The sequence below is a fragment of the Cervus elaphus genome, chromosome 15, assembly GCF_910594005.1.
Source record: "Cervus elaphus chromosome 15, mCerEla1.1, whole genome shotgun sequence".
Classification (NCBI taxonomy): domain Eukaryota; kingdom Metazoa; phylum Chordata; class Mammalia; order Artiodactyla; family Cervidae; genus Cervus; species Cervus elaphus.
The window spans coordinates 10837474-10850522 of NC_057829.1; the positions used below are offsets into that span (position 1 = coordinate 10837474).

The window sequence follows — 13049 nt, forward strand, 5'->3', positions numbered from 1 at the left end:
AATGAGCTGTCATTCCCTTCTCCTGGGTCTCCTGCATTGCAGGCAGATGCATTACCATCTGAGCCACCAGGGAAACTGTCATTTATTTTCATTTTTTGTGTGTGTTTTCCCACTGTTTGAAGATTTCACATTTTATCTAGCTACTCTGCTATTTATGAACATACCTGTTTTTCATTTGAGTGATTTTAAAATGCTGTTATGACATTCTTGTATATTTCTGTTGGATATATACCTGGGAATAGGTATGTATATGTCCAGCTTCATAAGATATGGTGAAATATTTTTCGTAAGTAATTCTACCAATTGACAGTTCAGTCAATAGTAGATGAGAATTCCCGTTATTTTACATTCTTGGCAACTTTGGTACTATTACTATCTTATTTTTTGTATGACTGACCATTCTGATGGTTGTGTAATATTATATCACTGTGGTTCAGTTTACGTTTCTCTGATTATTAATGTGGTCAGTAACTTTTTATTATGTTTGGGTTTTCCTTTGAAGCTTCTCTCTCATTTTTCTATGGATTGATTGTATTTTTCTTAGTAGCTGTAGCAGCTCTTTATTATGGATTCAGATCCTTGGTCAGTTAAGCTTTTACTTTCTTCATGGTGTTTTTTTTTAATTTTAAAAATGATTGTGTTTTTTTTATTTTTATTTATTGTTTTTAAATATTTACAATTTTTTGATTTCCGCCATACAGTAATGCAAATAAGCCATAATTATACATACATCGTGTCCCTCCCGAGCCTCTCCCATCCCATCCCCCCAGGTCACCACAGAGCACAAAACTGGACTCCCTGTACTAAACAGCAACTTCTCACCAGCTAGGCATCTTACACCTGATAGAGTATATATGTTGATGCTACTTTCCCCATATGTCCCACTCTCTCCCTCCCCGACTGTGTCCTTAAGTCCATTGTCTACATCTGTGTCTCCATTCCTTCCCTGCAGATAAGTTCATCGATATCATGGTGTCTTTTGATGATTACATTTAATGTAGTCTAAATTATCTGTTGCTTGCTCCATAGTTTGTGTATTGGGTGCTCTGTTTCAAAGTCTTTGCCTACTCTGCAAGCAACCAGATATCTTCCTCTATTATCTTCAGAAGCTTTGTTGTTTAGATTAAATCTATAATCATCCTCAAAAGTATGTTTGTGAGGTACAGTTCATATTGTATTATCTATCTGTATAAGTGAGAATCTGCTATGTGAATCTCTATTCTACTGTGTATTTGTGTATCCTTGTAAAAATGTTAGCATGCTTAATTATTATTGCATTGTAAAATGTCTTGATGTCTGGAATAGTAAGTCTTTCTGCTTTGCTATTTAAAAAAATAATTAATGTTGGTTACGCTGGGTGTTTGTTGATGCGCATGGGCTTTCTTTAGCTGCAGTGAGCAGGGGCGACTCTCTGTTGTGGTGCATGGGCTTCTTACTATGTTGGCTTCTCTTGTTTTGGAGCACAGGCTCTAAGCATATGGGCTTAAGTAGTTGCAGCACCGAGGCTCATTACTTGTGGTTCACCTACCCTAGAACATGCAGGCTTCAGTAGTTGTGGCTTTAGTTGCCTACAGCATGTGGCATCTTCCTGCATCAGGAATTGAACCATGTCTTCTTCATTGGCAGATGGATTCTTTATCCACTGTACCACCAGGGAAGTCCCTTTGATTTTTTTTTTTTTTTTAAAGATTATCTTGGTCATTTTAGGCTCTTTTGAATATACATTTTAGAATCAGTTTATCATATCCCACTAAAAGGCACTGGCACACTTGGGATATCAACTAGAATTTCATCAGATTTAGCTGTCAGTTTGGAGAAGAGTGAACTAACTGAGATTTCAAATCCACAATCATGATAAATTTGTTTATATATACACCTACATCATCTTTATTTTCTCATTGAGAAGATGTACAGTTGTACTCATTTCACATGCTAGCAAGGTTTTACTCAAAATCCTTCAAGCTAAACTTCAACAGTTTGTGAACCAAGAACTTCCAGGCATATAATTTGGGTTTCAAAGAGGCAGAGGAACCATAGACCAAATTACCAACATTTATTGGATCATGGAGAAAGCAAGGGAGTTACAGAAAAACATCTGCTTCTACTTCATTGACTACGTGAAAGCCTTTGACTCACTTTGCAGATCACAACAAACTGTGGAAAATTATGAAAGAGATGGGAGTACCCAGACCACCTTACCTGTCTTCTGAGAAACCTGTGTAGGGGTCAAGAAGCAACAGTTAGAACTGGACATGCAATACCTAACCGGTTCCAAATTGGGAAAGGAGTAGGACAAGGCTGTATATTGTCACCCTGCTTATTTAACTTACATTCAGGGTATATCATGTGACATGCCAGGTTGGATGAATCACAACCTGGAATCAAGATTGCTGAGAGAAATATCAACAACCTTAGATAGATAGATAGATAGATAGATAGATAGATAGATAGATAGATAGATAGATGATTCCACTCTAATGGCAGAAAGTGAAGAGGAACTAAAGAGCCTCTTGATGAGGGTGAAAGAGGAAAGTAAATATGCTGGTTTGAAACTCAAAAACATAAACAAAGATCATGGTATCTGGTCCCATCACTTCATGGCAAATAGATGGGAAAAAAGTGGACACAGTGGCATATTTTCTTTTCTTGGGCTCCAAAATCACTGTGGATGGTGATTATAGCCACAAAATTTTAAAATGCCTGCTCCTTGGAAGAAAAGCTATGATAAACCTAGACAGCATATTAAAAAGCAGAGATATAGCTTTGCCAACAAAGGTCCATATGGTCAAAGCTATGGTTTTTCCAGTAGTCATGTATCAATGTGAGAGTTGGACCATAAAGAAAGCTGAGTGCTGAAGAATTTGTGCTTTCAAATTGTGGTGCTGGAGAAGACTCTTTAGAGTCCTTTGGACTGCAAGGAGATGTCAGTCCTAAGGAAATCAACCCTAAATATCCACTGGAAGGAATGATGCTGAAGCTGAAACTCCAATACTCTGGCCACCTAATGCGAAGAGGTGACTCATTGGAAAAGACCCAAATGCTGAGAAAGATTGAGTGCAGGAGGAGAAGGCATTGACAGAGCAATAGATGGTTGGATGCCATCACCAACTCAATGGACATGAGTTTAAGCAAACTCCAGGAGATGGCAAAGGACAGGGAAGCCTGGTGTGCTGCAGTCCTTGGGGTTGCAAAGAGTTGGACATGACTTAGCAACTGAACAGCAGCAACAATTCATTTTCTTCTAATATTCAGAAGTGGAATTGCTGGATCATATGGTAGTTCTGTTTTCAATTTTTTTGAGGAACCTCCATACTGTTCTCCATAGTGGCTGCACCAATTTACATTCCCACCAGCAGTGTAGGAGGTTCCCTTTTCTCCACAGCCTCTCCATCACTTATCTCTTGTAGGTCTTGATGATCACCATTTTTAAAGGCTTTATATGATATCCCATTGTGGTTTTGATTTGAATTTCTCTGATGATTAGTGATGCTGAGCCCCTTCTCATATACCTCTGGCCACAGATATCTTCTTTGGAGAAATGTGTATTTAGTTCTTGTGCCCCTTTGGAAAATTGGATTCTTTTGTTATTAAGTTGTATGAGTTCTTTATAAACTTTGGACATGAACCCCTTATCTGATACATGGTTTGCAAAATTTTTTTCCTGTAGGTTGCCTTTGTGACTTTTGCTATGCAATATCTTTTAAGTTTGATTTAGTCTCACTGGTTGATTTCCCCCCGCCCATTTTTTTTTTTTTTTTTTGGTGCTTTTGGTTTCATGTCTGTAAAATCATTGCCAAGGCAAGTGATGAGGAGCTTCTTCCCTGTTTTCTTCTAGGAGTTCTATGGTTTCAGGTCTTATATTTAAGTCTTTGACCCATTTTGAGTTAATGTTTCTGAGTGACATATGATAGGGATCTGGTTTTATCTTCTGTATGTGTTTATTCAGTTTTCGCAACACCATTTGTTGAGGAGACTATCCTTTCCCCACTGCTTGTTCCTAGCATCCTTATGAAAATGTTAATTAACTGTATATGTGGAAGTTTAATTCTGGATTCTCTATTTGGTTCTGTTGGTCTGTGTGTTTATTTCTATGCCAGTATCATGAAAGTATTTTTAAAAGCATCTTTAGAGGTTTATTCTGTGTTTGTGGTTGGAGAAAACAATTGATTTTCATATGTTGATTTTGTATTCAGCAACCATACAGAATTTTTTATTTCTAATTGTTTATCTGCCCTATTTGAATTTTTTATGCATAGAATCATGTCATCATGAATAGCGGCAGTTTTATTTCTTCTCCAATCTCTTGTTTGTCCAACAACTTCTAGACTGAATAGGAATACTTGTTAAATGGGTGGATTGGTGATAATGACATTGTTTCCTCATTTCCAAACTAACAAGGACAAACATTTCACCCTTTTATCAGATTGAGCAAGTTCCCTTTTATAGTCAGCCCTCCAAATCCATGGGTTTTGCATCCACAGTTGGTTGAGTCTGTGGATCAAAAATACTTGGGAGACAGATGAATGCATAAAGAAGTTGTTGTACATATACACAATGAAATATTACTCAGCCATAATAAGGAACACATTTGAGTCAGTTCTAATGAGGTGGATGAACCTAGAGCCTAGTATACAGAGTGAAGTAAGTCAGAAAGAGAAAAATATCATATTCTAACACATATATACAGAATCTAAAAAGATGGTACTGAAGAATTTATTTACAGGGCAGCAGTGGAGAAACAGACATAGAGAATAGACTAATGAACATGGGGAAAGGGGAGAAGAGGGTGAGATGTATAGAAAGAGTAACATGTAAGCTTACACCACCATATGTAAAATTGATAGCCAACGGGAATTTGCTGTGTGGCTCAGGAAACTCAAACAGGGGCTCTGTATCAACCTAGAGGGGTGGGGTGGGGAGGGAGACGGGAGGGAGGTTCAAAGGGGAGGGGATATATGTCTGATTCATGTTGAGGTTTGACAGAAAACAACAAAATTCTGTAAAGCAATTATCCTTCAATAAAAAAAACTAAAAACACACTTGGGGAAGAAAATTCCAGAAGTTTCCAAAAAGCAAATCTTGAATTTATTGAATGCTAGTAAAGATTTACATAACATTTAAATTGTATTTACAACTATTTACATAGCATTCATATTGTATTAGGCATTTAAAGTAATTTAGAGATGATTTATTATGTATGGGAAGATGTGCATAGATTATAACCTGCACCATTTTATAAAAGGGATGTGAGCATCCACGTATTTTGCTATCTGTGGGGGTCTTGGAACACAGGACAACTGTATTCCTAGTTTCCTGAGAGTTTCTGTCATAAATGGGTGATACCTTTTATCAAATGCTTTTCTTATTATCTCTACCGAGAAAACTTTTTTCTCCTTTATTTTATTAATATGAAATGTTACATGGATTTAATTTTAAATGTTAAGCCTACGTTATCTTCCTTAGAATCAACTTCCATGTTCAGGAAGGTGCTTGGCCTGTATTTTTCCTTTCTCATAATGTCCTTTTTAGATTTTGCTACCTGGAATGTGTTGGTCTAAAAAAATATTGATAAGTTGAGGAATGTTTTCTCTTCTTCCTGTTCTCCTTTGAAAGAGTTTGTATAACATTAATGCTGTTTATTCCTCTAATATTTAGGCAGAATTTGTCCATCTAGCCACCTGAGTCTGAAATGTTCTTTTATGAGACAGTTTAAAATTTTTAGTTTAATTTCAGTTATGGAACTATTCATGTTCTTCTGTTTTATTTTTCAATTTTAGTAAGCTTCATTTTTAAAAAAATAATTTATTTCATCTAATATTTTAAAATATTTGTTATAAAATTATTTTAACATTTACTTGCCAGTTTTTAATAGCTGTTTCATTTCTAACATTCATTAATTATATTTTTCCTTGATGATTCTTGTCAGAGGTTTTCGATGCTATTAGTTTTCTTTTCAAGAGCACTTCTTTTGAGGTCATTTTATTAGTACTTTTATCTGTTTCCCTCCTTCTCTCTTTGAACTATCTTGCTGGGGAATTTTCCCCTCCAAATTCTTGAGAATTTTTTTACTTGGATGATTAGCTTGTTAATTTTTCAAACTTTTATCACTTTAATATATGCATTGAAGCCTAAAATTTGTTAATTCAGTTAGCGTTCTTATTACTAATGCTTCATCAGGTTTTTTTTATTATTTCACTTTCTCCCTGGTGGTTTAAAAATCATATACTCTTACCATTACTTTTATGATGACTTAAAAAAAATAATAAATCACATGCTTTAGCTTTATGTTGATGCTTTTACTTGGTTCCAGTCAAATTCAGCAAATAGAAATAAACAGTTTACTCGATAAAATAGTCAAAGCATTGGCAATGAAAATTTTAACTGAATTAGGGGAAAGAATAGGTGAACACAGTGAAATTTTTAACAAGGAGATAGAAAATATAAAAAAGACCTAATCAGAAATAAGGAATTCAACAAGTGAAACTGGAAAAAAAAAAAAAAAAACAAAGCAGAAGAAGAAATGGAACAGCAGACTAGATGATACAGAAGAATGCATAAATTATCTGGAAAGTAAAATAATGAAAATCAGTCAGAATAGCAATCAGAAAAGGAAATTCTAAAAAATGAAAACAGTTTAAGAGATTTCCAGGATAACATTAAAAATACTAATATTGACATTATATGGGTTACAGAGGAGGAGAGAGAGAAAAGGAGATCAAAATGTATTTGAGGAAATTATGCTGAAAACCTCCTGAATCTGAACAAGGAAACATATCCAGGTACAGGAAGTGCAGAGGGTTCCAGACATAATGAATCCAAGCAGACCCACAATAAGACAAATCATAATTAAGGCAGGAAAAGTTAAAGAGAGCATTCTAACAGCAACAAGAAAAAAACAAGGAAGCACATATAAGGGAACCCTCATCAGACTATCAGCTGATTTGTCTGCAGAAAGATTGCAGGCCAGAACGGAGTGGCATGATGCATTCAAAGTGCTAAAAGGGAAAAACCTAGACCCTAGGATACTCTACCCAGAAGGGTTATCATGAAGCAGAGATAAAGAATTACTCTGACAGGCAAAAACTAAGTAATTCATTAATATTAAACCTACCCTAAAAAGAGTCTTCTCTAAGTGTAAAAAAGTGAGACTTTATAGGAAAGGGAAAATCCAACTAGGAAAGGCCAACATATAGATAGTAAGAACTGAGGATCAAGTGCTTAAAGCACGTATGAAAATAAAAGACAAAAGAATGCTAAAATCAGCTGTAACTACAATAAATAGTGATGAAATAAATGTGAAGATCACGAAGATGACATCTAAAACACAAAAAGTAGGGGAGGGGAACAAAAAATGTAGATTTTTCAGAATGTGTTTGAACTTACATGACTGTCAATTTAAAACAAATAGTTACAGTTACAGAAAAATACATATGAACTCATGAAAACCACAAATCAAAAGCCTATACTAGGTACACTAAAGAAAGAAAGAAATACAAACATGCTAGTGAAGAAAACCATCAAACAACAACCAGAGGTGAACTGTAGGTGTAAAGAAATGGATGTGTGCCATACTTTGTGACACTTTTTTACGTTTTTTGCCCTCAGTGAAACTTTTGATGTTTGGCAGGAGAACGCACTTCCTGGAATGTCTAGATACACTCAAATATAGACCTTTTGGCTTTGACAGACACTTGAACCGGGGCAGTGCTGACAGAGGAGAGGGAAGTGCCCACACTAAAATGATTGCCGCATGTAGGGCAGCACATGTCCACTCACTGATGGTCCTCGGAGCTTCAGTGGGAAGGCGACCACACCTCTCAGGGAGTAATTGAGACTCTGCTTTAACTACAGGCGGAAGGTGATGCGGTTTTCCTGTACAACAGCACTGCCACAGAACCCAGCTCTCCTCTTTAAGTGGAAAAATTTCAGCGAAGCACTCAGACTGCCTTGCTCCAGTTACTATCATTTTGTAGTCTGTGCTCTAAACTGTCAGTTACAACTCTGAGTTATTTGGGGGTTATTATGGTTAGGTAGTTAGAATAGGGAAGCGGGGTCCAACATGGTGGTCAGAAGGAGCAGTGACTAGAAGGACAAAAAGAAATGCCCATGAGAAGGGGAAGGCATGGATCTAAGTGGGAACCTCTGGCAGAAAAGGCACCCAACAGACTCCCTTCCCTGAAAACATACCCTCTCCCCTGATTGGTTTTGGGTGTATGTACCTTCCCCTATTTGCATAGAGTGTAATCAGTTAGGCCTCAGGAACCTGCTCAGGGGATGGAACAAGGGAGGAGAGAAGCCAAAATGACAGGGCCACTGCTGCGGGGGCTGTTCCACTCTCAGGCCTGCAGAGTGTACCGCTTGTTGCTTGCCCGATTCATCCCGCCTGCTTGAGATATAACTGGTGTGTCGTTTCAACTCTGCCACAAGGAGACAAGAACTGAGGAAGAAGAACCAACCTGATATTATTTATAAGCCAGTAAAAAGAGAGGGAAAATCTGCTAAAAGAAAGTTTCTTTTTTTTCTTCCCCCCCCCAGAAAAATGGGCTTGTGGCCCATTTATGCTGCTTTTACATTGTGGTTTTTAATCTTCTGATCTTCCTAGGGTAGGAAGCTTCTGTTTGTTTTTCTTCAATAGGAAGAAATGATCCAGTTCAACAAAAGACAAAGCAGACTTTATGAATTTAAGAAGTGGAGTAGTGTCAGGGAGGCATGTTCCTATTTTTACTCAGATATAGAACTATGGTTTAAGCCATTAAAAGACAATTTTTATTCAGCTTGAGCCTTGAAGTTCCTTAATACTCATTCCATGTCTGTTATGTATACAAATATCAGGGGGAAAACAAGGGGAGATAGGATATGGTTGGTGACTAGGGGTAAGGAGCTTACACATCCTACTTGGGAGGATAACACATACATTTCTGAAATGTTTAACAGAAACAAAATAGAGAAAATGGCAAACATGGCTGGTTGAGAAATCCCACAGGGCAGTTTTAATTGAATTCACAATGTGGTGACAGTCAGCACAAATGCTCAAGGAACTTTGCCAACTACAGTTTGCTCAACTAGCTTCTTTTAGTAAAGCAAAGATTTTGTGCTCATTCTGTGGTGGTGTTGTGTACATATATGACAATTTTTACTTCCTCTGAACAGTATTTTGTAAAATACAGGAAATATGTGCTTATTCTAATCAAACACAGATTAAAAAGTTATGTGCCAAAAGGCAAACTTTTCCATTTTGTTAAAACAAAGAACTATTCTAAATAAATCCTATTTCAGTACAATGATATTGTTGAAAACTGTCACATCACAAAAGAAAAAAGTAATATTTAGGGTTTTTTGTTTTAATGGTTAGTATTGGGGAATGAAATTGTTGTTACCTTTATAGCTATTTTTTAAAGTCTAATTTATTTTATTCTTCTATGAAATTTGTGCTGTTTCGTATAATTGAATATTATTTTTCAAATGATAACTGTCAAGTTTTTTAGGGCAAGGACTGAATCCATTTATTCCTCAGAGAACACTTTACAATTCTGAAACTCAAGAATGTTCTTGAAGATGTCTGGTTATTCATGTGTTTCCAGACAGCAGTGACTGCCACCTGCCTAGTATTTTTAATTTTGTAATTGAAGGATAATTGCTTTACAGAATTTTGTGGTTTTCTGTCATATATCAATAAGAATCAGCCATAGGTACGCCCATGTCCCCTCCCTCCTGGACCTCCCTCCCATCTCCCTCCCCATCTCACCCTTCAGCCTGTCACAGAGCCCCTGTTTGTTCCCTGAGACACATGGCAGATTCCCATTGGCTGTCTATTTTACATATGGTGATGTAAATTTCTATGTTACTCTCTCCATACACATCGTCTTCTCCCTCCTCTCCTCCTGCCATGTCCGTGGCTCTGTCCTCTGTGTCTGATTTTCCATCACTGTCCTGAAAATAAATGCATCAGTGCCATCTCTTGAGATTCCATATGTCTGTGTCAGTATACAGTATTTATATTTCTCTTTCTGACTTCCTTCACTCTGTATAATAGGCTCTAGGTTCGTCCACCTCAGTAGAATGGATTCAAATGCAGTCATCTTTATGGCTGAGTAGTATTCCACTGTATATATGTATGACAGTTTCTTTATCCAGTCATCTGTCGATGGACATCTAGGTTGCTTGCATGTTCTAGGTATTGTAAATAGTGCTGTGATGAACCTTGGGGTACATGTGTCTTTTTCAATTTTGGTTTCCTCAGGGTATATGCCTAGGAGTGGGATTGCTGGGTCATGTGGTGGTTTTATTCCTAGTTTTTCAAGGAATCTCCATGCCACCTTCCATAGTGGCTGTATCAGTTTACATTCCCACCAATAGTGCAAGAGTGTTCCCTTTTGTCCACACCCTCTCCAGTATTTTTGTTTGCAGACTTTTTGATGATGGCCATTGTGACTGGTGTAATGTGGTATCTCATTGTAGTTTTGATTTTCATTTCTCCAATAATGAGTGATGTTGAGTATCTTTTCACGTGCTTGTTAGCCATCTGTATGTCTTCTTTGAAGAGATGTCTCCTCAGGTCCCTTTCCCACTTTTTGACTGGGTTGTTTGCTTTTCTGGTATTGAGTTGTATGAGCTGTTTATATATTTTGGAAATTAATTCTTGGTCAGTTGTTTCCTTTGCTATTATTTTCTCCCATTCTGAGGGTTGTCTTTTCACCTTGTTTATAGTTTCCTTTGCTGTGCAAAAGATTTTAAGTTTAATTAAGTCCCACTTGTTTATTTTTGTTTTTATTTCCATTACTCTGGGAGGTGGATCATAGAAGATCTTGCTTTGATTTATGTCATCGAGTATTCTGCTTATGCTTTCTTCTAAGAGTTTAATAGTTTCTGGTCTTACATTTAGGTCTTTAGTCCATTTTGAGTTTATCTTTGTGTATGGCATTAGGCAGTGATCTAATTTCATTCTTTTGCATGTAGCTGTCCAGTTTTACCAGCACCACTTATTGAAGAGGCTGTCTTTGCCCCATTGCATAGTCTTGCCTCCTATGTCAGAGATAAGGTACCCATAGGTGCATGGGTTTATGTCTGGGTTCTCTATCTTGTTCCATTGGTCTATATTTCTGTTTTTGTGCCAGTACCATACTGTCTTGATGACTGTAGCTTTGTAGTATAATCTAAAGCCAGGAAGGTTGATTCCCCCAGCTCCATTCTTCTTTCTCAAGACTCCTTTGGCTATTTGGGGTCCTTTGTGTTTCCATATGAATTTTGAAATTTTTTGTTCTAGTTCTGTGTAAAAATGCCATTGTTAATTAGATAGGGATCTCATTGATTCTGTAGATTGCGTTTGGCAATATAGTCATTTTCACAATATTGATTCTCCCCACCCAGGAACATGGACTATCTCTTCATCTGTTTATGTCGTCTTTGATTTCTTTCATCAGTGTCTTATAGTTTTCTGTATACAGGTCTTTTGTCTCCTTAGGTAGGTTTATTCCTAGATATTTTATTCTTTTTGTTGTAATGGTGAATGGTATTGATTCCTTAATTTTTCTTTCTGATTTTTCTTTGTTAGTATATATAAATGCAAGTGATTTCTGTGTATTGACCTTGTATCCCAAGTCTTTGCTGAATTTACTGATTAGCTCTAGTGATTTTCTGATAGTTTCTTTTGGGTTTTCTATGTAGAGTATCACATCATCTGCAAACAGTGAAAGTTTTACTTCTTTTCTGATCTGGATTACTTTTAGTTCTTTTTCTTCTCTAATTGCTGTAGCTAGGCCTTCCAAAGCTATGTTAAATAATAGTGGTGAGAGTGGACACCCTTCTCTTGTTCCTGATCATGGAGGGAATGCTTTTAGTTTTTAACCATTGAGAATAATGTTTGCTGTGGACTTTTCATATATGGCCTTTACTATGTTGAGGTAGGTTCCTTCTATGCCCATTTTTTGAAGAGTTTTAATAATAAATGGGTGCTGAATTTTGTTGAAGGCTTTTTCTACATCTATTGAGATGATCATATGGTTTTTATCTTTCAGTTTGTTAGTATGGTGTATTGATTTGCATATATTGAAGAATCTTTGCATCCCTGAAATAAACCCGAGTTGATCATGGTGTATGAGCTTTTTAATGTGTTGTTGAATTCGGTTTCCTAGAATTTTGTTGAGGATTTTTGCATCTTATGTTCATCAGTGATGTTGGCCTGTGATTTTCTTTTTTTCATATTGTCTTTGCCTGGTTTTGGCGTCAGGATGATTGTGGCCTCACAGAATGAGTTTGGAAGTGTTCCTTCCTGTTCAATTTTTTGGAAGAGTTTCAGAAAAATAGGCATTAACTCTTCCCTAAATGTTTGATAGAAATCTCCTGTGAAGCCATTTGGCCCTGGGCTTTTGTTTCTTAGGGAGATTTTTGATCACTGTTTTCATTTCAGTGTTTGTAATTCATTTGTTCATAATTTCTATTTCTTTCTGGTTCAGTCTTGGGAGGTTGACATTTTCTAAGAATCTGTTTCCTCTAGGCTATATATTTTATTAGCATATAGTTGCATATAATATTCTGTTATGATCCTTTGTATTTCTGTGTTGTCTATTGTAACCTCTTCTTTTTCATTTCTAATTTTGTTGATTTGATTTTTCTCCCTTTTTTTCTTGATGAGTCTGGCTAATGGTTTGTCAGTTTTGTTTATCTTCTCAAAGAACCAGCTTTTAGTTTTATCAATCTTTGCTATTGTTTCCTTCATTCTTTTTCATTTATTTCTGCTCTGATCTTTATGATTTACTTCCTTCTGCTGACTTTGGGGTTTTTTTGTTCTTTTTCCAGCTGCTCTTGATGTAGAGTTAGCTTGTCTATCTGATGCTTTTCTTGTTTCTTGACACATGATTATGTTGCTATAAACTTCCCTTTTAGAACTGCCTTTGCTGAATCCCATAGGTTTTGGGTCATCATGTCTTCATTGTTATTTGTTTCTAGGAATCTTTTGACTTCCTTTCTTATTTCTTCAATAGTTCAGTTCAGTTCGATCACTCAGTTGTGTCCAACTCTTTGCAATCCCATGGACTGCAGCATGCCAGGCC

General features: G+C 36.5%; 1 protein-coding gene across 3 annotated transcripts in view; it reads left to right on the forward strand.

Annotated features, from left to right (window-relative positions):
* The window catches only part of FMN2 (formin 2), a 336826-nt gene that overhangs the window by 96894 nt on the left and 226883 nt on the right, over positions 1 to 13049 (forward strand). The gene's annotated exons all lie outside the window — the stretch shown is intronic.